Here is a 23,716-nt window from a genome sequence, read left to right as displayed (position 1 = left end):
TCTTGTAGATATTCTTTATCAAGTTGAGGAAGTTTCCCTCTATTTATAGTTTAAATGTTTTTTATCATGAATGGGTGTTAGATTTGGTCAAATGCTTTTTCTGCATCTATTGGTATGATCATGTGATTTTTCTTTTTTAACCTATTGATGTCATGGATTAACTAATTGATTTTTGAAAGTTGAACCAGTCTTGCATACCTGGAATAATTCTCACTTGATTGTGGTGTATAAAATTATTTTATACATTGTTGCATTTATTTGGCTATTTTTTGAGGGTGTTTTTCATGAATGTTTTTGTGAGAGTTACTGACCTCTACTTTTCTTGTAATATTTTTGCCTGGTTTTGGTACTAGGGTAATTCTGACCTCATAGAATTAGTTAGGAAGTATTCTTTCTCTCTCTATCCTCTGAAAAAAATTATAGAGGACCAACATAATTTGTTCCTTAAATATTTTGTAGAATTCACCACTAAACCCATCTGGGCCTGGTGCTTTCTGATTTGAAAGTTTATTAATTATTAATTTAATTCCCTTAATAGATATAGGCCTATTCAGATTATCTACTTTCTCTTGTGTGAGTTTTGGTAAATTGTGTCTTTTAAGAAATTGTTCCATTTCATCTAGGTATCAAATTTACGGGCATAGAGTTGTTCATAATATTCCTTTATTATCTTTTCAATGTCCATAGGATATGTAATGATGTCTCTTCTTTCATTTCTAATATTAGTAACTTATGTCCTATTTCTTTTTTTCTTATTTAGCCTAGCTGGAGGCTTATTGAATTTATTGGTCTTTTTAAAGAACAACTTTTGGTTCCATTGATTTTCTGTTTTTAATTTCATGGATTCATACTTTATGCCTTATTATATATTTTCTTCTGCTTACTTTGGATTTAATTTGTTCTTCTTTTTCTAGCTCTCTAAGGTGGAAACTTACTTGATTGATTTTAGATCTTTCTTCTTCTCTAACATAAAATTTCAATGCTATAAGTTTACCTCTAAGCACTGCTTTCACTGCATCCCACAAATTTTTATGTTATTATTTTATTTTCATTTAGCTAAAAATATTTTTAAATTTTTCTTTGACCCAGGTATTATTTAGAAGTGTGTTGCTTAATCTCCATGTGTTTTGAGATTTTTCCAGTTATCCCTCTGTTATTAATTTCTAATTTAATTCCACTGTGGTCTGAGAGCAGACATTGTGTATGCTTTCTATATTTTCAAATTTGTTAAGGTGTATTTTATGGCCCAGAATGTGGTCTATCTTGGTGAATATTCCATGCGAGCCTGAAAAGAATGTGTATTCTGCTGTTGGATGAAGTAGTCTGTAGATGTCTATTATATCCAGTTGATTGATGGTGTTGAGTTCAACTACATATTTACTGATTTTCTGTGTACTCGATCTGTCCATTTCTGACAGAGAGCTGTTGAATTCTCAAACTATGATACTGGATTCATTTATTTTAGTTTAAAATTCTATTAGTTTTTGACTCATATAGTATGACATTATGTTGTTAGGTGTGTATACATTGAGGATTATTGTGTCTTCTTAAAAAAGTTGACACTTTTATCATTATATAATGCCCTTCTTTATCCCTGATAATTTTCCTTGTTTTGAAGTCTGCTCTACCAGAAATTAATATAGTTACTCCTGCCTTCTTTTGATTAGTGTTAGTGAGGTATATTTTTCTCCATCCATTTACTTTTAATCTATATGTATCTTTATATTTAAAGTGGGTTTCTTACAGACAACATATAGTTGGGTCAAAATTTATGATCCACTTTGACAATCTCTATCTTTTAATGGATGCATTCAGACCATTGATAGTCAAAGTATTTATTGATATAGATTATTTATATAACAAATATACCATATTTCTTACTGTTTTCTATTTGTCACCCTTGTTCTTTGTTCCTATTTTTGTCTTCTATCCTTTTTCTGCCTTTTGTGTTTTTAATTGTCATTTTCTTAGTACATTGGTTATATTTTAATTTTTTTTAGTGATTGCCCTAGAGTTTGCAATATCCATTTTCATTTAATCCGTGTCCACTTTCAAATAACACTATACCAGTTCATGGGCAGTGTGAGTACCTTATAATAACAAAATAATCCTAATTCCTCCCTCCCATCCCTTATATCATTGCTGACATCCAATCATCATTTCATTTATATGTGTGTATAATTAAGCATAGAGAGAGAAAATACATAATTGAATACATTTTTGGTATTATTTTGAACAAACTATTGTTTGTTGGGTCAATTAAGAATACAAAAAATAAGTTTTTATTTTACCTTCACTTATTCCTTCTTTGGTGCTCTTACTTTCTATACATAGATCTGAGTTTCTGGATTGCATTCTTTTCCTTTTCTCTAAAGAACTTCTTTTAACATTTCTTACAAGAAAGGTCTACTGGCAACAAGTTCAATTTTTCTTAGTCTGAGAAATTCTTTACATCTCTCTCTCTTTTGGAGGATAATTTCAGAGACTACAGAATTCTAGGTTGGTGGTGTTTTTACGCTCAACATTTTAAACATTTCACTCCATTCCCCGTTGCTGGCATTATTTCTGAGGAGAAGTGAGATGTAATTCTTATCTTTGTTCCTCTATAGGTAAGGTGTTTTTAACTCTGGCTTCTTTCCAAATTTTCCTTTATCTTTGATTTTCTATAGTTTAAAAATGATATACATCCATGTAGTTTTTCATATTTTGGTTTTTTTTTTATCATTTTGGTATTCTCTGAGCTTCCTGGATCTGATTTGGTCTCTGACATTAATTGGGGAAATTCTCAATCATTACTGTTTGAAATATTTCTTCTATTCATTTCTCTTTCTTCCCTCTCCTTCTAATATTCCTATTCTGCATATGTTATATCTTTTGCAGTTTTCCCAGAGTCCTTGGATATTCTGTTATTTTTTTCATTCTTTGTTCTCTTTGCTTTCAGTTTTCTAGAATTCTATTGATATATCTTCTAGCTCTGAGATTTTTTCCTTAGCTGTGTCCAATCTACTACTACACTCATCAGAGGCATTCTTCATTTCTACTGCAATGTTTTTTATCTCTAGCTTTTCTTTTTGGTTCTTTCTTGGGATTGCCATCTCTCTGCTTACATTGTCCATCTGTTCTTGCATGCTGTCTACTTTATCCCATTAGAGCCCTTAGCATATTAACCGTAGTTGTTTTAAATTCCTGGTCTGAAAATTCCAACATCCCTGCCATGTCTGTTTCTGAGGCTTGCTTTATCTCTTCAAATTATGTTTGTTCCCTTTTGATATGTCTTGTAATTTTTTCTTGATAGCCAGACATCATGTACTAGGTAAAAAGAACTACTGTAAATACGCCTTTAGTAACGTGGTGGTGAGGTATAGAGGGAGGAGAAGTAGTCTATAGTCCTATGATTAGTCTCAGTCTTTTAGTTAGCTTAAGCCTCTGGACTGTGAACTTTACAAGTATTTCTCAGTTCTTTTCCTTCCCCCACTTACATGGAACAGAGTGGCTAGAGAGGGCTGAATTGGGGTATTTCCCTTCTCCCACATGGAAGACTAGAGGGGACTAGAGTTTAGTATTTTCCTTCTCTCACTTGGAAGGCTAGATCCAGCTGGAGTTGGGTATTTACCTTCCCCCAGGTAAGTTAGGCTCTGATAATACTCCAGCAGGTTAGGCTCTGGTTAGCTAGTTTTCCTTGTGGGCAGGCCTTGTTAATAAGAACAGAGTACTCTGAGTATTTTAAAACGGTTCCTTTTCCCTTCCCCCTGCCCAAATCAGGAGAGGATTTTTCTCTGAGATTTACTGTGGGAACCTGGTCGAGCTCCTGGAGGTACATCTCACAATATTGTGGGGACCCCCTTATGACGGGTCTTTCTGGAGTTTTTAACTCTCAGAATTGTTCACACTGAGTCTCCAGCAATTGGTCAGTTACAGTTCAGGTTTTCTTACCCTGGTACTGGCCCTCATGGAAGTTTTCACTTGTGAGTTTCTGCTCTGGTAATTCATGACTCCCTGTATTTGCCTTTCTGTCTCCCCAATCTTGTGGGAGTCAGTTTGCCCTTGTCCTCCCCTCTCTTATGAAAAGAAGAGTGGTTGATCATTGAGTCTATTCAGCTTCTTATGTGTTGTTAGCAAAGAATTGTGACTTTCAAGCTTCTTACATGCATAACTGGAGACTCAGCCCAACCATCTTTTAAAATATTTTCTCTTCTGAGTCATGATAACCATGGTTTCATTGAATTTTTGCAATGTGGTTAATTATAGTAAATTTAGTTAAGCAATTTAAGTACTGGGAGGATGGCTGGTAATTTGTTCTTACCCCCAGGCATTGATTGATTGATGCATTTTCAATGCCTTATTGGAAATGCTGGCAGTTTCTTTTTTATTATTCCATCCTTTTAATTTTTTTTAACATTTTATTGAGAATAACACACATACCATGCAATTCACCTGATTCAGTTATATAATACAGTGCTCTTGGTATACTCATTGACTTGCACAACCCTCATCATAATCTCATTTTAGAAAATTATTATTACCCCAAAAAGAAACCTCATCACTCCAATTTCTGCCACCACCCCAGGATACCCCACTCCACAACCCCTCACTCCCACCCTGCCCAGGCAACCACTAATCTACTTTTTGTATGTATGGATTTGCCTATTCTGGACACTTCATATACATGGAACCATATAGCATGTGGTGATTTGTGATTAACTTCTTTCACTTCTTAGCATTATATTTTCAAGGTTTATCCATGTTATAGCATGTATCAGTACTCCATTTCTTTTTATTGCCAAATAATATTCTATTGTATGGATATACCACATTTTTATCCATTCATTGGTTGATGGCATTTAGGTTGTTTCCTCTTTTGGGCTATTATGGAAAATGCTCTTGTAAACATTTGTTACAAGTTTTTTTGTGAGTGGGTGTTTTCATATCTCTGAAGTAAACACCTAGGAATTACTAGATTATAGGACCACTCTATGTTAACATTTTGAAGAATTGTTAGACTGTTCTCCAAAGTGATCACATCATTTTATATTCCCACCAGCAGTGTATGAGGGTTCCAATATCTCCACATCCTCATCAACACTTGTTAATATCCTTTTGATTATAGCCATTCTAATGTGTCTGAAGTTGTATCTCATCATGGTTTTAATTTGCATTTTCATCTTGATAATGATATTGAGTTTTCTTCATGTTCCATTCTGTATCTTCTTAGGAGAAATGTCTATTCAGATCCTTTTCTCACTTGCCCACAAATAATACTTTTTAATTGTATTGTTTGTCTTTTTACTATTGAGTTATAAGTCCTTTATATATTCTATATATTTAGAATTTATAAGTCCCTTAACACATATATGATGTGTAAATAATTTTCCCATTCTGTGCATTTCCTTTCCACTTTCTTGATGGTACAAACGGTTTTATTTTTGAAGTCCAATTTATCTATTCTTTTGTTGCTAATGCCTTTGATGTCATACCTAAAAAGGCTTTGCCTAACCCAAAGTTACAAGGATTTACTCCAATGTTTTCTTCCGAGATTTGTCTAGTTTTAGTACTTACGTTTATGTCTTTGATACATCTTGAGTTTTCTTGTGTGTGTGATGTGAGATATGGTTTCTGCTTCATTATTTTCCATGTGGATATCTAGTGTTCCAGTACCATTTGTTGAAAAGACTATTCTTTCTCCCATTGAATGGTCTGAATATCCTTGTCCAAAATCAATTGACAATAAATATAAGGGCATATTTGGAGACTCTCAATTCTATTACATTGGTCTATGTGCCAATACCGTATAGTCTTGGTAATTTTAGCTTTGTTGTAAGTTTTGAAATCAGGAAGTGTAGTCTTTCAATTTCATTCTTTTTCAAAATTATTTTGGCTCTTCTGAGTCCTTGCATTTCCATATGAAGTTTGGGATCAACTTGTCAATTTCTGCGTAAAATCTACCTTGTATTTTATTAGGTATCGCATTGATTCTGTAGATAAATTTGGAGAGTATTTCTATATTAACAATATAAGTGTTCCAATCCATGATCATGGGATGACTTTCCATTTATTTAGATCTTCTTTAGATTCTTTCAACTATATTTTTTAGTTTGCAATATATAAAATATTTACGTCTTTTGTTAAATTTTTTCCTAAGTATTTTATTCCTTTTGAGGCTATTATAAATGTAATTTTCTTTAATTTCATTTTTGGATTGTTCATTGCTACTAGAAAAATAATTGATTTTTCACATGTATCGGTCTTGAACAATGCCACTTTGCTGAATTTATTTATCAGCTCTAATAGTTTCTTAAGGGATTTGTTAATATTTTCTATAAAGAAGATTATGTCATCTTCAGATAGAGACAGGTTTAGTCTTCTTTTCCAGTCCAAATGACTTTTGTTTCATTTTCTTGCTTTTTGTCTTCCTTACAACCTCCAGTACAATGTTGAATAGAAGTGGGAAGACTAAACATCGTTGTCCTTTTCCTGATCTTAGGGAAAGAACTTTCAAGTTATTTGCTATTAAGTATGACGTTAGCTATGGGCTTTTCATGGAAGCCCATCATCAATTTGAGAAAGATATTTATCATACCTGTATTGTTGAGTGTTTTATCATGAAAATTTGTTGGATATTGCTCCAATGCTTTTTACATCTATTGAAATGATTAAGTTCATTCCATTCTTACAAAGCCATCTAAACAACTACAAATGAGTGAGACAGCTAATTTTACTCCCTGTCTTTTCATATCTTATTTTTGTTCTCCCTTTATTTTGGATGGCGTATTATTTGTTTGTTTGTTTTTAATAATGAAGTAGGTTTTATTGCCTGCAACCAAATAGGTTTAAATGTATATTCAACAATTGAGAGATGCAGAACATATCCTAAAATAAAAGTTTACATTTGTGCTGGATTACAACCATTCTTATCTCCTATTAGATACAGTGTATATGTGTGTGTATGTGTATGTGTTTAAAAATGGTTTATTCAACAAATGGATAGTTATACATGCTTATTTTTCCATAGAAGTCAGATTAAATAAAGCAAACCAGTGAATATGGTATGATTTTGGTTTGTTTTTCCAAAATACTCCATCCTACTTGTTACGACATAATCCTTATGGAATTTCCCATAATTTAATGAAAATTTTTGTGAATCTTAAAGCTATTTAGAATTCTATGGTCCTATAGTTTTTAAAAAATTCTGGCTATACATAAAACATATCAATGAAAAAAATTCACTAGTCATATATGACTCTAAAAATGATTTCTAAATGGCTATCTTGTGTTAAACATTTTTGAATATATAGTTTGTCGAGATTGCACATGGAGCTGTAGTATTGAAGATTATTATAATGGGATCACTACTTTCAAAGATCTTATAATCCAAGTGGACCACTACTAACTTCACCTTTGTGATTAGTTGAACTGGATAGTAGTATCGCTATAATACCTAGCACCTATTTTAATTTAGAATTGACAATATGTTAAGTAGTTCCACAATCCAAGTTCAAAGCACTAACAGCTTAGAGTCCAGCCATGACTTGAAAGAGCTTGATTAAATGTGCCATTGCAGCAGTCCTTCCCCATACCCTCCACAAAAAAAAGGGGTGGAGAAGAGAGTGGGTGAGGCAGTGTTTTGCGGACACACAGAATTTGTGAGTAGAAGCCATCAGTTCCCTCTTTCTTCTTCCAAGAGGGTTTGGCTGACATTCAATCTCCTTAATTAAATCAAGTACTTATAAATATCTTTGGATAAATTCTAGTAATCCACTGAACTAGTAGAGTCTCTGATGCTGCTGGGACATGGAGATGGAGCAGTGAAAGCATGAAAGAGCTGAGAGGAAATAACCCCATTTCACACGGCAAGGATAGTATAATCTTCCTTGTGTTAAGTGGATCCTGTTCGAAGTGATTGAGAATTAAATTTTCTTGGCCCAAATGAGAGCTATACATTGGGGAGCAGATGCCAAGATCAAAAGCAATTATAGCCACACTAGGAGAGAGCAAGGAGCTGCTCACCAATGGTAGCCAACTGAGAAAATATCCTTCTCTTCTTTCCCAACCACAATTTCAGCAAAGTAAGCTCAGAAAAGGGAGGAGGATGGTGAGAGAGAACCCCCTGCCCCCAACCCACTGGAGAACCAGATCTAACGTATACCAAGGGGAAAGAGAGGACTTTCAATTAAATTTAAGATTGAAGCATTCAGCTGACTCTGTCGTGTAAATAAATGAGAACATTTAAAAACCTGAAAATAAAAAAAAAAACCTGTATAAGCAGACTGATCTTTCAAGAAGGATACTACTGGCTATTCTTCCAGTAACTGCAATGGTGAATGATTCTACAGACCAAGGTCAGTAGAAGTTACTGCATAAATACTACATTTATCTGTTGGTAACACAATGATTGCTCTTTATTTCTGTTACCTTACATGAAATGCAAAGCATAATAATCTAACGTTTTTAGGCAAAATAAAATAGTTTTATATAAAAGCAAGAGCATTTGTCAGGTATTGTATATAAGCTCTGTTGATATACTGAAATAACTGCATGAATGCCTACATGTAAAAAGCAAATAGATCTTGTTTTCAAATATTCAAGCTTCTGTATTTGTAAATTGTTTTGGTTCTGCTTGATTTTGGGTGAACTTTAAAATGTGAAATCAATTCTAGAATTAGAAAACTTCAATGAAGTGAAAAAGATATATTAATTTTTTCTCCCATCTGACTGTTATTCATCCACTCTGCCTGCATCTCTCTTCATTCTATAATGCACTTATGAAAGGGAAGTTAATGACTTGATGTTCAGAGGAAGCAGCGTGAAGCTCTTTAATAACAGAAAGATTAAAATGTAATCCTGGAGAATATATAAGAATCTTGTTATTGGTGATCACATAATAAAAGTTGTCTTTAAAAATTTCTTGTCAAAACATAATCTTAGGTGATACTTATTCATTTCTATACATAAGATAACCAGGGAATTATCTTGTGAATCAAATTAAATTATAGTGGATACTTTTTATTTGATGTATTTACTTTGCATGTTTCCATATGAGCTTTATTTTTGTTCTGACAGTGACGTCTACTATTAGGTCCAGTTTTTTAATATGAAAATAACTCTAGTAAAATAATTGTATTATATGTGATATAGATTAAAATAAAAATTTGTATTATCTGGTAAGCATCATAATTATTGAACGTACCCTATTTCCAATTTCTTGTGTTTTCATGTCCCTACATAGTCAAATCTTAGCCGTTTATTGGAACTTTCGCTGATTCTCATACATTTTTTCTTTTCTTAGTGTAAATAACTTAAACTAATGAGAAAAAGTATGTTACTAAGAAGAGAAGTAAACAGAAAATACAAAGACGATTTATTTTCCTAATGTGAGCATAGTTACACTTCTATACTTGACTTTGAATTCCTAGGTGTGTAGGGATGGGGAGTGAGTTCAGAGCATGCGTCTCTAAAAGGCAATACCTAAAGTACATTTCATCAGATTTGTATAATTCACAACAATTATGAAAGTTCAAAGCCTAAGAGTTTTTTAATTCCAATCTTTGTATGGACATGTCCACTGTTGGTCTGGAAATATATCATCGGAAGTTCTTTAGGGATGGAATTTAAAGGAACTTTGACCTGCAAGATGTAAATTGTTTTCTGGAACAACTGAAGATGTTAGGTTCAGAGATGCAAGTGAATCCAAAAAGAGCAAAAAGAGAGCTAGTTCCAACTTCTAGGGAGCTATGAGAAGGAACAGCAAATGCGTCCACAGACAGAGATGGCGTCCAAAATTATGGGTTCAGAGAGACAATGTAAAGGAAAAAATGGGTCATAATTAATGGGGAAAGGCAATTCTTAAAATATGAAATCTGAACAATTTCTAGGTAAAATATTGGTATTTGAGGCCCCTGTTTCATACATTGGCAACATCACGTTGCCTAAATGAATTACAATGATTTCACAGTATAGGGGTCCGTTGCTATAGATACATGCATAAAATATGAGCAGAACTAGAGTAATATGAACCCTAAAACAATCTCAAGAATTTTGAATGTAGATATTTTCAATTTATCCTTTCAACTCCACATAGATTTATGGGGTTTTAGAGAAATAAAAAAATTGAATAATACTCATTGTTATTCATGTTTCACTGCCAAATTGGTTTGGAAAATTTTCGGCTGAGGAATGCTGAAAAGTCACCTTACTCGAAGTACCTTGCAGATATAGACAACTGACATCCAGAGAACTTGGGGGTTTTTTTAATGTTAAATAACAAATTTATTGATGAAGCATCAAAACCAAGTAATTTCTGTTTTTTCTAATTGCTCTTTATGTCATACAATATTTCCTCTGTAGATCCACCATTTCTTGTAGATTCATAATATCTACTCAGAAAGCACCCCTGAAATAAAATAATTTCACTTGGATAAGAAATCTTATCAATCATTTTTCAGCTACTTTTTCAGTTAGTCTCAATATAAATTAGTTCATGAGGTTAGCAGAAAGCATAACAACCACAAAAAAAAAGAGGGAATTTGTGTATAAATATTGAGACGTCACTTCTGCCTGGAAAGAATAAAACTGTGGAGGTTGTTAAGTATGATTCTGAAATTCGGTGGTTGCACTGACTAAAGGACTAAATTGTCAATTTGGGAATAAAGGTGAGGTTAAAGGAAAATAAAATTTTCAACTTTTTCTTATTTTTTTTTTCTGATTGTTCTTTTTTTCCCACTTAATGACAATTGCTAAAAATGTCTTATTTTAAAACTACAGAGATCTTTCTGTGTTCACTCTGTTTGTAGATTCATCACAACTAAGATTTTTAAACTTAATTGCAAATATTTGCCCAATTTTAGAGAAAAGGGAACTCTTTGTTTAAAGAGTAAAAAAGGAAAGACAAGGTAAATAAATTACACGTTTCACACTCAAGAGATATGACCACATAGCAATCAGTGTGGCTTGCCGTCTTTCACACTTGCACACACCCCTCCTCACACTCCCGCAAAGTTAAGAGTAAGAAGTTTCTAAGACTCACTCAATAATTTTAATGATACTGCACACCAGTCATGATGTAATATGTTTTCTTCTCCAAAATTGAAAGCACAAATGTCTAATGATGAAGACTTCCTTGATGAATAGTTTGTCTTTGTCAAAAATTCAATGGCAGAATTCTAGTGATGTCAGTGTCTATCTGATCCATCTGCTGCCTAAAAGCTGGCTGACTGAGTGTGAGTAGCCTAAGGGAATTCTAACATATGTAACTCTCTCTTCAAAATCTAAGTTTTTACCCATGAATTTCAATTCTATTTTCTATCGTACTTACTTTCCATTTTGTTAGTATGCCTTGAAAAATGTATACAAAATTTTAAAGGAAACATATGAAAGTACAAACACAATGTCTCCCACAGTCACTCACAAATACTGTTACTTCCATCAACTCCATGTAAATATTAGCATATGTTGAGCATTTTTTGTCCATTTTATTCAAGGAAATTTAGAACATTTATTATGAAGTTTATATAATTAACTTATTTTTATAACAAAGTATCTCACTATTAATTATTACTTTTCTTTAAGGTGGACTACCATGATTTGTTAGCAGCAGATTGATTAAAAGTCCACTGAGAACATAAAGTCTTAAGAGAGAAGGGCCAGATAGGGAGGTGGGGAAAAATTCTAGTATTTCAAGCTGAGCCGGCAATGCAATTAAAAGATGTTGTGTCTGACACTCTTTGGAAGATGCGTGTTGACTTGGGCTGCAGTAAAAGAAAGGATATCCTCATCCTCCTGATACCCAGAGAATCAAACTAAGACTTCAGAGAAAGTATAGTAGTCCCCCCTTATCCATGGGGGATGTGTTCCAAGACCTCCACTGGAGGCCTGAAACCATGAATAGTACTGAACCCCCTATATACTATGTTTTTTCCTATATAAATTAGGCACAGTGAAAGCTTAACAGCAATAATAATAAAATAGAAAAATTATAACAATATACTGTAATAACAGTCATGTGAATGTGGTGTCTTTCAGTCCAAGCCTATTCCTGAATCTGTAACCATCTCTTACTTGCAGTAAATGGCTTGGTGTCACTTGTTTCAGGGGGTCCTTTGCTGAAGTCTTCATATAGGCTCAATGTCTTCTGTGCAGCACATTGCCGTCAATCAGAATATACTTTCTGTTCTTGTCTGCCACCCACAAATTTAGAGACTTTTCCATCTTAACTAAGCACTTATCAGGCGCTGTAGCTGTAACTTTTGCAGTTTGAGATGCGACAGTGAAACTAGCACAAATTTCTTTTTCCTTCGTCACAATACCACAGATAAAGGATTCGTTCTTACCATAGATCTTAGCAACTTCAGCATACAGTTTTTAGAACTTTCACCTTTTCATTTAAAGGTAACACTTCATAGCTTCTCTTTGGCGTATCCAAATTGCCAGCATCACTACTCTTGCCCATTGGGGCCATTATTAAGTAAAATAAGGGTGACTTGAACACAAGCACTGCGATACCGCGACAGTTGATCTGATAACGGAGATGGCTATCAAGTGACTAATGGGCAGGTGGTGTATACAGCGTGAATCCACTGGACAAAGGGAAGATTCATGTCCTGGGCAGGACTGAGCAGGACAACCCAAGATTTTATCACAGGATTCAGACTGGCATGCAATTTAAAACTTATAAATTGTCTATTTCTGGAATTTTCCATGTAAGATTTTTGGACAATGGTTGACCGTGTGTAACTGAAACCACTGAAAGCAAAACCACGGATAAAGGGGGAGGGCCTACTGTATCACACAGCAAAGACTTCTATTTCATTCATAGACTTTGATGTGTGGTGTCTCTCATCTAAAGTTAGAAGAATAGAAACCACAGTCCAGGTTGCTAACAAAGACACTCCAATACCTGTTGGGCCGTGTGAATCTTGACTTACAAATTGTCATTGGATGGCATACTTCTCATAATGGAGATACTAATGCTCTTTCTTCTCAACAACAGCCAAAAATAAGTTAATTAATAAATTAATTAAATATTGTTAAAGGAAGTTATTAAATTCAACGGTATTTTGTTAAATTATTATTTCTACAAATTATTTCAGGTTATTCTTCTTTATAGCTTTTGAAAAAAAAGGAAACGTTACCTGTATGACACAACTTTGTTAAATTTTATAAAATTTGCACTTTATCAAGGATTCTAGTTTCAAATATTTTCAAGATAAAACAAAAGTATAGTTACAAGGAAGACAAAAACAAAGTAGCCCTGAGAATAGATTTGCAGTAATTCACAAACAAATGTTTTTCCTTTTTATAGAAAAACACTAATGAAAACTTATAAGATAAACTTTCTTTTCTGATATACACTTTGTCAAAAATTTTTGAATTTTAAAGACTTTTATAAATTTAATAAGTGCCTAATTATTCTTTCATATAATTAATTAGCAAGGCTGTTATTACTAAAGTTAATTGATATAACATATATATTTTATTCCTTGTATATGCCATTGCACATTTAGATATGCTTATTCTAATTGAGGTTAGATTATAGTGGTAGTTAGTTGTAATTCAGATAAGCTGATTCAGATATTTACACTGAGTGAATGGCAATACTGGGGGGAGTACAATGTAGAGTAATGTGGGTTAGGCATATATGCAGAAACTGAATAAACAGAAATAAAATAAGGAAACAGAAAATTTAATGAAGAACTAACTAGAGGGAGCAGGTAAAAAGATGGCCTGCAAAAAGTAGAGAATGCAAGAATTGAGAGATTCATATGTTTCAAAAAATTTCATGTGCTTAAGGAAGAGCAGGTCCTCTCTAGCCTTGCGCGGATCATAGTCTGTAAGACTCACAAAAGACGATCTTATAATTAAACTGTGCTCTTCAGTTCACTTGGTTTCTTCATGGTTTTTTGCTGTTTGTTGGTTTTGCCTCTTGGCTACTAAATGTGTTGCCTTGTTTCCTGTTTCTCCTCATTTTGCCCTTTGTAATTGACAAATTTCCCAATTCAGGGATAGAGAAACCAGGCAGAAAATGGCTGGCTCATAGAGTTGAGGGGATGGAGTTGAGAGTCCGGGGAGACAGGTTAGAGCGTTGGAGAGGACAGAACTGCACAGAAAGAGAGAGCTGCAGAGGGCCCTCCTTTAGTGTGAAACAGAGGTCTGAGCCGTGGGTACATGGGAGAAAACCACTCATAGTCAGGGAAATAACCACTCCAAAGAATTAGAGGAAACAGTACCAGTGCTCACACAGGACTGGAAATAGTGTCTATTCCTACCAATCAGACTGGAAAGAACTTATAATTCATGAGGTATCGGGGAGAGTATCAGACTTACTTCAATAGTGGGGAATAATAAGCCCTATAATGAGAACTGCTCTGGTCCCAACTAATAATTTGTAAAACAAGATCCTAAAGATTCAAACTGGTTATAAGTAACTTAATTGCCTCCCAGAACAAAGTTCAATAGTATTCATAGGAATAAAAAATAACCGGTACCCAACAAGGTAAACTTTACAATATTTGCCATTTAGTATAAAATTAGTAGGCATAAAAAGATGCAGAAAAATACAATCCGTAATGAAGAGAAAAATCAAGCATTGAAACCAATCCAGAACTGGCACAGCTGTTAGAATTAGAAGAGAAGCACAGTCATGCATCACTTAACAGCAGAGATAAGTTATGAGAAATGCATCGTTAGGTGATTTTGTTGTTGTGCAAACATCACAGAGTACACTTACACAAACCTAGATGGTACAGCCTACTACACATGTAGGCTGTATAGTACTAATCTTACATGAGCACTGTTGTATATGCAGTCCACAGTAGACCAAAACGTTGTTATGAGGCTCATGACTATACATTAAAACAGATATTATAACTACATTTTATATATTCATAAGCAGAGACATGAAAGCTATAAGAAAGACCTGAATTGTAATTCAAAGATGAAATTTATAGTCTCTAAGTTGAAAAATTCACTGGATGGAATTAATGGAAGATTAACTCTGCAGTGTAGCAGATGGGAGAATCTGAAGCTATAGCAATAGTAACTACCCAAAATGACACACACAGAGAGAAAAATGAATAAAAGTAAATAAATAGAGCAGAGCATCAGTAAGCTGAAGGACAATTTCAAATGTCCCAATGAATGTGTAATTAGAGTCCATTACAAAGAGGGGATGGGCTGAAAATTTGAAAAAAAAAAATTGTAAATTTAAATTCATCAATATTAAGAATTCCTGCCCTTTGGAAGACATTGTTTAAAGAAAGAAAAGATAATTCCCATACTGGGAGAAAATCTAATAAAGAATGCTTATCCAGAATGTGTAAAGAATCCGCAAATTTCAATAAGAAAACAAACAACTCTGACACACGTATTAGAATAGCTAAAATTGAAAAGACTGTTGGCGAGGAAATGGAAGAACAAGAACTCTTATACACTTCAGGGTGAAATGTAACACTGTCCAATCATTTTGAAAAATAGTTGGTCTGTTTCTTAAACAGTTAAATATATACCTACTTTATGACCCAGTCATTTCATTCCTATGTATTTACCGAGAGGAATGGAAGCACATGACTATACAGAAACAGATGTAGCAGTTTTTTCCACCCATCTATCAACAAGTGAGTGGATGAAAACATTGTGGGTCATGCATACCATGGAATACTGCTCAGCAACAAAAAGGAATGAACTATTGACACAATAACGGCATGAATGAATCTCAAAAAAATTACTTTGCAGTGCATAAAAGGTTTTTCAGAACTAAAAATCAATTTGTGTAGCTAATCTCATTCTGCACACCAGAAAACAACACTTTTTCTTCGTCCCCAAACAAGGCATAGATTTTTACATCTCTGCTGCCTTGGCAAAATCTGCAAACTTGGTCCTTTGCCTGCAATGTCTTTCTTCCTCTCCTTCTTGATAAGTTTCAAGACGTTTATTTAAATTTTACTGCATCTATTAATTATCTTCCAATTTTCTCTTTCTTAGTACATCATCTTTCCAAGGAATTCCATTAGTACTTCTAGTGTAGTAATTTAGTAATTATTACATGTCATTTTAATTATTTGCTGATTATCTACACATTTTTCAACCACTTTTATTATGACATCTTCAGGTAAGGGTCATTTTACAGTTATTTTTGCCTCTCCAGAACCAAGAATACTTTTGACCTATAGTTGGTCTTAGTAAATATGTGATGTGAAAAATAAATGTAGTTACATTTAAATCTCCGTTGTTAAATTTATCTAAGAGTAAACAATTTCTTAGTATCAGAAACAAATTGCAACGATTTTCCTAATAATTGTTACTTATTCCCTGGTGGAATTTATAAGCCTATGGCACAGGAATCTTGACATCACAGAACCCCTTTGTCATAGATAGCACAGTGTTTCCCCAACACCAGTCTTTCTTGCATCATCTTTAGGCGGTTTGTGTTATTCCAATAAATAGTTTAAATGGAAATTAATTTTATGATTTATTTCACTTAGCATAACGTCCTCAAGATTCATCCATTTGGTGCAAACGGCAAGATTTCATTCTTTTTTAAGATTGAATAATATTCCATTGTATATATACACCACATTTTCTTTATTCATTCCTCCATCAATAGACACTTAGGTTGTTTCCATATCTTGGCTATTGCGAATAATAATGCAATGAACATGAGGGTGCAGATATCTTTTTGAGTCTTAGTATTTTTATTTTCTTCAGTTGAATACCCAGAGCTGGAATTGCTGGGTCATATGATAATAAAGATATAAAAGAAACATAATGTAATATTAACTATTCTTTTTACATTGTTTTAATTCTTCTTTCTTCTTGGAAAAAGGAAGAACAAGTAGGAGATAACAGGACAGCACTTATAAAATGTAGAAAAGGTCACAGACAGAAATAGTTATAATAAATAAAATTTTTAAAGTGTCAAAGAAAAATTGCATGGGACAGGTTAAACAGGCAAGATATTATTCAAGAGTATCTATTGCAGTAGGGGTCAAGACTACTGCACCATGGGAGAGACACTGAACTCAATTTCTCTGAAACAGAAGGCGGGAGGATCTTTAAAAGCTAAGATAAACTAGTGGGACAGTACTGGAGGACTTTAGGAGGGAGGTTGGTGGGTGTGACTAGACCTTCTCTATTTTATAATCCTCCTTACTGAAAGTAGACTCTTACCATCCCACAGAGTCTGGGAGACAGGGGTTTATCTTTCTTGAAGACTACATCTCAAGGGTTGCCTCCCAGGTCCTTGAAAAAGACATTCCTGAGTTGTAAAACTGGCATGAGGCTGGGAGAAGATTTACATTTCAAAGGGACAGAGAAAGAATTTACAATAGCAAGTTTTCTAAAGTAAATGCTCTAAGAAAACGTAGGTCAAGGGCCTAGAATCAAGAAGCCTGTCTAAAGTTTAGTCAAGCTGAGGGAAACACTAAGGCCATTTTGGTTAAAAAGAATCAGAAAGAAATGGATATTCAAGTTTTTCTGCCATTCATCAAATTATTTTTAAAAATTTTTTATCTCTGAAAAAGTTTTAGAACTTCTAAATCCATCATGCAACTTTTAGTACAAGTTTTACAGTTCACATTAATGATGTGGAAAACTAATTTGACTGACCAGATCTGTTGAATTACTTTTTGTTATAAAAAAGATAAGAAAAAAACTGAAGCAAGTAGTTCAAAAAATATCCTTTTGAAAAACTATTTGACAAGTGCCATTTAGTTTCCATTATTTTTAACACTTGAAAATATCTTGTTAAACAGGTTTACTACATTTAATGCTGGTAATGAATTCTTACTCTAAATCTTTGGCTAACTAACTAACAAATATTTGCTGGGAGGCAGGCTGAGACTTTAAGAATGTGTGAGAATAACCTGCTCTCGGGTTAATGAACTAAAAGTCAATCATCTTAGCACAAACGCCTGCACACTGTGCTGTGTGTCTTTCATTAGAAAACGTTGAGTGATAAAGGATGGCTCCTCTCAACCGATCACAGAAAATGTTCTCTTCCTTTCCAGACCTAATTGATTTGAAGGATCTGTGTGTACCAGTGCTAGACATTATTCAAAGCGAAACAAAAACATAAAACTAAAAAAAAAAAGGTCTAATCCATACTTGAAGAGTCATTTAAAATGCAAAATGCAAGCAGTGTATTTCGTATTGATCAGTAACAAACCAAAAGGAATGGCAAGAAGGGCATTTTTATGAAACTAATTACCATATAAGAAGCTTAAAATATGAAGTCAGTGCAATATGTGCAAACAATCCCCAAGGCAATGGGCTACTATCCACCTTAGGAAAGAATCCATTGTTTTGTTGCTCTATTACTCTAATAGTGATGAAAATCGTTTCCTAAACTGCCACACACACACACACACACACACACACACACACACACACACAGATTGGCAATAAAATCCTAGCCGAAGGGCCAGTTTGGATTTGATGAATTAAACACAAGAATTCTACAGAAAAGATATATTTCACTGTTTTTTTAATGAATCATCTTGGACCTCTTCTTCCGGTAACTTGGGAAACAACTAGGGGAAAAAAAAAGACAGGGTTCAAGAGAAGTATAGGATTTGATCTTCATGCTGAAAGGAAAATAGCATTTTCTATGCCCACACACACATTCACTTGTCCACTCATCCATTTTTTATAGTGAAAATGCAACTTATGGAATAGGAGACAGTATTTGCAAACCATATATCACATAAGTGGATAATTTCCAAAATATAAAGAGAGTTCATACAACTCAATAGCAAAAGAACTAATAAGCTGATTAGAAAATGGGCTAAAGACTTGAATAGATATTTTCCCAAAGGCGACATACAAATATGTATCAAACAGGTATATCAAAAGAGGCTCAATGTCACTAATCATCAAGGAAATGCAAATCAAAATCACAAAGAGGCCCACGCCTTAGGAGGAGGCTGAGGGGAGGGACCAAGATGGTGACATAAGAGGCTCCTGAGCTACCCTCCTCCCATAGATGCAGGGAATGTATACCTAGACACACAGCAATTCACTCTGACAGAAATCCAGACGCTAGCTGAGTGACTCCTACACCTCAGGTAAATGAGAAAATACCCACATTGAAAAGGGTAGAAAAGGCTGAGTCACACTCTGGCCATAAACCCCACCCCCGGCACAGCGTCATACAATCCCGGGGAATGCCCAACTTCCAGCTTCTCCCTGAGGAGCAAAGGGTTTGGTCTGTACTTCTAGCACCTCAACTTTTAAGACAGGTCCCCCAAACACCTAGCTCTGAAAGCCAAAGGGGTTTGCTTCCAGGAGCCCTACAAAACTGCAAATAAAGAAGCAATTCTTAAGGGTGTGTGAGCAATGCCATGGCTAACCCCTTGAGGCTCAGTGCAGAGGGAGTAGGCAAAGTCATCTATCTCCTAGTGTTTCACTGGAAGGGGCTGATTACACTTTAGCTGCTGCCTGAAGGTCCAGCTTCTATATGGCATGCATATAAGGTGCTGACTGCAATTCATCCTCCCCAGAGCCCAAAAGAGCTAGTGATCACTTCCCCCACCTTCTCCCTCCAGCTCACGCCAACAATAACACCAAGTTGCCAGTATGTTCCTGGAAGGAGCTAATCCACATATCTACTGCCCTAACTTTTACAACTGCCACTCAAAGGAGAGGCACCAAAATCACTGAGTAGGCAAAGAAGCCAATTTCCTAGTGTTTCCCTGGAACGGGCTTAACTACATACTTTCTCAGCTGCTGTCTGAGGGTCTAGCTTTTAATCAGCCTGCATCTAGGTGCTGAGTGTGATCATCCTGTAGGGAAGGCAGAAACATTCCTCTATCCTTCTAGGTTCTTCTGGCTGGTCTAAGAATTAAATTGACATGAGATAGAATAAGAGAAGAAAATCAAACAAGTTGAATAACAGATATACATGGGAGAAACCCAGGAAAACTGAGTAATTCGCCAAAATGGCCAAAGCCACGGCCTTAACTACCATCTTCAACCAAAGACAAAGGAGGATGTTGGGGGTAGTGGTTTGGGATTTCAAAGGAAAGAAAAGTAATTCACATGGATATGGAAAAGCAAATGTTTGGTAAACCAATGTTTGCCATGCCTTGCAAAGACAATGGGACATGGGGAGGACTTTGATTAAATGGGCCTTGCTAGGTTCCTCCCTGTCTACCACACCTAGTTCATGTTATACTATAGTTATCTATGGTATTAGCTCCTTCCCAAAACAGGCCTTCTATCTTTAATTCTTTTAGCAGTTGGGGGGAGGTCAAAGTTTTTTCCTTAGTCTTTTGTTTTTAAAAAGTAATCAAGCCAAAGAGACATATTTGGGGTAGCAAATTCTGTTGCCCTATACTCGCTTTTGGACACTGATGGGTCCTGGCACACCCTCAAATACTGAGAACCACTAAGAATGAATATAGAGGCCTGGACAATCACAAAGGTTTGAGGGACAACCAGGAACTTGGGCTGGGTTGATTGATGAAGTTCATCTCCTACAAGAGACCAGTCTGTCCAGACTAGGAAAGATGGTTGTTTTATCCAATGCACAGAAATCAACAGAAAGTCAAGGAAAATGAAGAAACAGGGCTTTTGTATGCATTCAAAGTTAAGTTGTCATCAGCTTAAAATAGACTGTTATAACTATGCTTTATGTAAGCCTCATGGTAACCACAAAGAAAAATCCTGTAGTAGATACACAAAAAATACTACAGAAAATCATTAAATCACAAAGGAAGAGAGCAAGAAAGAGGCAAAGAAACTACAAAAAAGACAGAAAACAAATTTTAAAATGGCATTTGTAAGTCCATACCTAGCAATAATTACTTTAAACGTGAATGTACTAAATTATCCAATCAAAACATAGACTGGCTAAATGAGTAAAAAAAAAAAAAATCCAATGATATGCTGTATACAGAGACTCACTTTAGTCTTAAGGGCACACAAAGGCTGAAATTGAAGGGATGAAAAAAAGATAAACAAAAGAAAGCAGGGGTACCTATAATATATGAGACAAAATAGGCTTTATGCCAAAAACTGTAACAAGAGACAGAAGTCATTATATAATGACAAAATGGTAAATTCTTCAAGAGGATGTAACAATTGTAAATATATATGCACCCAACATTGGAGCACCTACATATACAAAGCAAATGTGTACAGAATATACATATGGTGGAATATTTTTCAGCCTTAAAAAAAGAAGAAAATCCTGCCATGTGGATATACCTTTAGGACATTATGCTAAGTGAAATAAGTCAGTTACAGAAGGACAAATCTTGCATGATTCTACTTATATGAGATATCCAAGAGGGTCAAACTCATAGAAGCAGAGTGTAGAATGGTGGTTGGCAAAGCCTGAAGGGAGGGGGAAATGGATCCTTGTTAATCGACAGGCATAAAGTCTCAATTACGCAAGATGAATAAGTTCTAGAGATTTGCTCTACAGCATTGTCCCTACAGTTAACAATACTATATCATGAACTTAAAAATTTGTTAAGAGGGTAAATCTCATGTTAAGTGTTCTCAACACAATAAAATAAAATTTTTTGAAAAAGCTTCTTCTATGTGCCTGGCATTGGGCTAAGTGTGGGGGATACGTCTCCATCTTCTAGATACTCCCGTGTTTATTGAGGGAGACAGTGTCCATCACCAAAGATTAGAAGTGGACATAAGCAGAGAGGCAGGGAGCCAGAGGAGGGCATCTGACTAAACTAGAAAACTTTAACTAACACAAAAACAAATAGCAAAACTGGAAAGATTATTTAGAAAGAATAACCATCTACCTTTTTCATTTAAAAGACAGATATCTGGGAGGGTAAGTTAATGGACAGCTCAGATTTTGGTTATAATATCCTCAAAATTAAGTAAAAGTCTCTGGAAAAAAATAGCAGAATGATGAATTGCAATATGTTTAGTGAATTTTTGCTTGCTATGGAATAACAGATCTGCTTTGCATTTCATTTAGGCAAAGTCATGTTGGGATGTTATTTGATTGAAATCATTGATAAAATTGAACTGGGGTTGGCTATTCATAGAAGCAGCATCGACAGCCTCTGTATTAATTCAGAAGGCTTCTTCCAGTGAAATCCAAGTGGTTTACAGACAATGCAATTCAAGCAGGGATAATTTGAAACTTTTTTTCATTATTTTCTCAACAAGAATTTTAATAACAGTGTTATCCCATTGATCTTACCCTCCGTGAGATTATAAATATGTTATAAAATCTACTTATTTCAGAAAGACTAGTCTCATGCTAGCATTTTATATTGATGAGAGAATAGTACACCATTTCAGTGCAGTTTAGATAAGGCCATATATGCATACATATAAATTTTCACTATATTCAATACAAATTACGGCAAAGCAAAGCAAAACAAATAAGATTCTAGCAGCTTTAATTTAATATACACTGTTCCTTTCTAGGTGCAGTTTTGTGTGTCAGAACAGTTACCTAGTAGCCCTGTCTGTGGTCCTAGGGATGTTTTCTACATCATGGCCACCTGGCAAGCAGGTAGTTAGCTCAGAGCAAATCTGCTTGTGCTTGTTGGCTCTAAACAGCATGGCCCGTCTGGTTTTGCCTTTATCCTACCATTGCTTAAAAGTGAGAATGAATAACTCAGACTCAGCCAAGATTTAAGGTGATGAATAAATAGATTTATTTTAGTCTTACAGCAGATGTAATAAACAGAAATTCTACCCAAAATGAAAGCATATTAAGCTCTGTAAACCAGATACCAACTGATGACAGTATACTTTCTTACAGGGTCAAAAAATTGACCTTCAAATTTAGGAAGAAACTGTTGACAGATGAGTAATAAAAACATTTTCTTCAGCCCGGAATATTTTAATGCATATAATTTTGGTTTATGGTCTTTATTTCATATGAAAAGATATCAAAATATGCTCAATTGCCCTATTTTTATTTCTGCTTAAAAATGTTGGAGGTTAATTTAAACATATCAAATATGTTTAAAAATGTATTCTTGATTAAATTAGATGTTTCCTGACTGAATTTGAGTTTAGTGATATTTGGAATGAAAATTTCTATTTCCACTATACGTATTTTAGAGGCAATACACAGCGATCAAGGTTGTTTGGGGACTGTGACCTTTGAATTCCAACAATAAATAGTGAGATTAAAAATTCAGTTACTGTTATAAGCACTGTTGGATTTAGAAAGGTCAAGCAAGAGAAGAATTACTGCCATGGCTACATGTACATATATATAAAAATAAAATATAAAATTCTTATTGGATTGATAAAAATACCATTTATTCCAGGTACTATGGTAAAGACTTTGACACATGTCTCTTGTTAAATCCTTACAAGCATTCTATTACATAGAGATGAGGAAACTAAGGCCCCAAGAATTTAAATGAATTCACCAATGTCACATATCCAGGTAACGGTCAAGCTGGGATTAAAAGCCTGTCGTGTCTGTTCATGGAATCCATGCTTATGTTTCCATCACACAGGTACCTGTAGCACACTTCTTCTGACAATGCTTTTTCTGCATAAATTATTAATATTCTAATACCAAATCTGTGAATCCAGCCCCAATGAGCTTTCTTAATTCTTATATTATTGTTTGAAACTTTTCAAAATGATATCCATATGGAAAAGTGAAAAAGTAAGCACTTGATGATTTTCATCTTATTGACTTAAAGGTCATTATAAATTCCGCTTATTTCCCTTGTAGCTTTGTCTGTTTTCATGCAACTTCCCAGTCATTCTTGACCTTTGAAAA

Source organism: Ceratotherium simum, chromosome 14, assembly GCF_057802395.1.
Source record: "Ceratotherium simum simum isolate JZ-2026a chromosome 14, ASM5780239v1, whole genome shotgun sequence".
In the NCBI taxonomy this organism is placed as follows: Eukaryota; Metazoa; Chordata; class Mammalia; order Perissodactyla; family Rhinocerotidae; genus Ceratotherium; species Ceratotherium simum.
The sequence above is the reverse complement of the archived record's forward strand: the minus strand, read 5'-3'. Positions refer to the sequence as shown.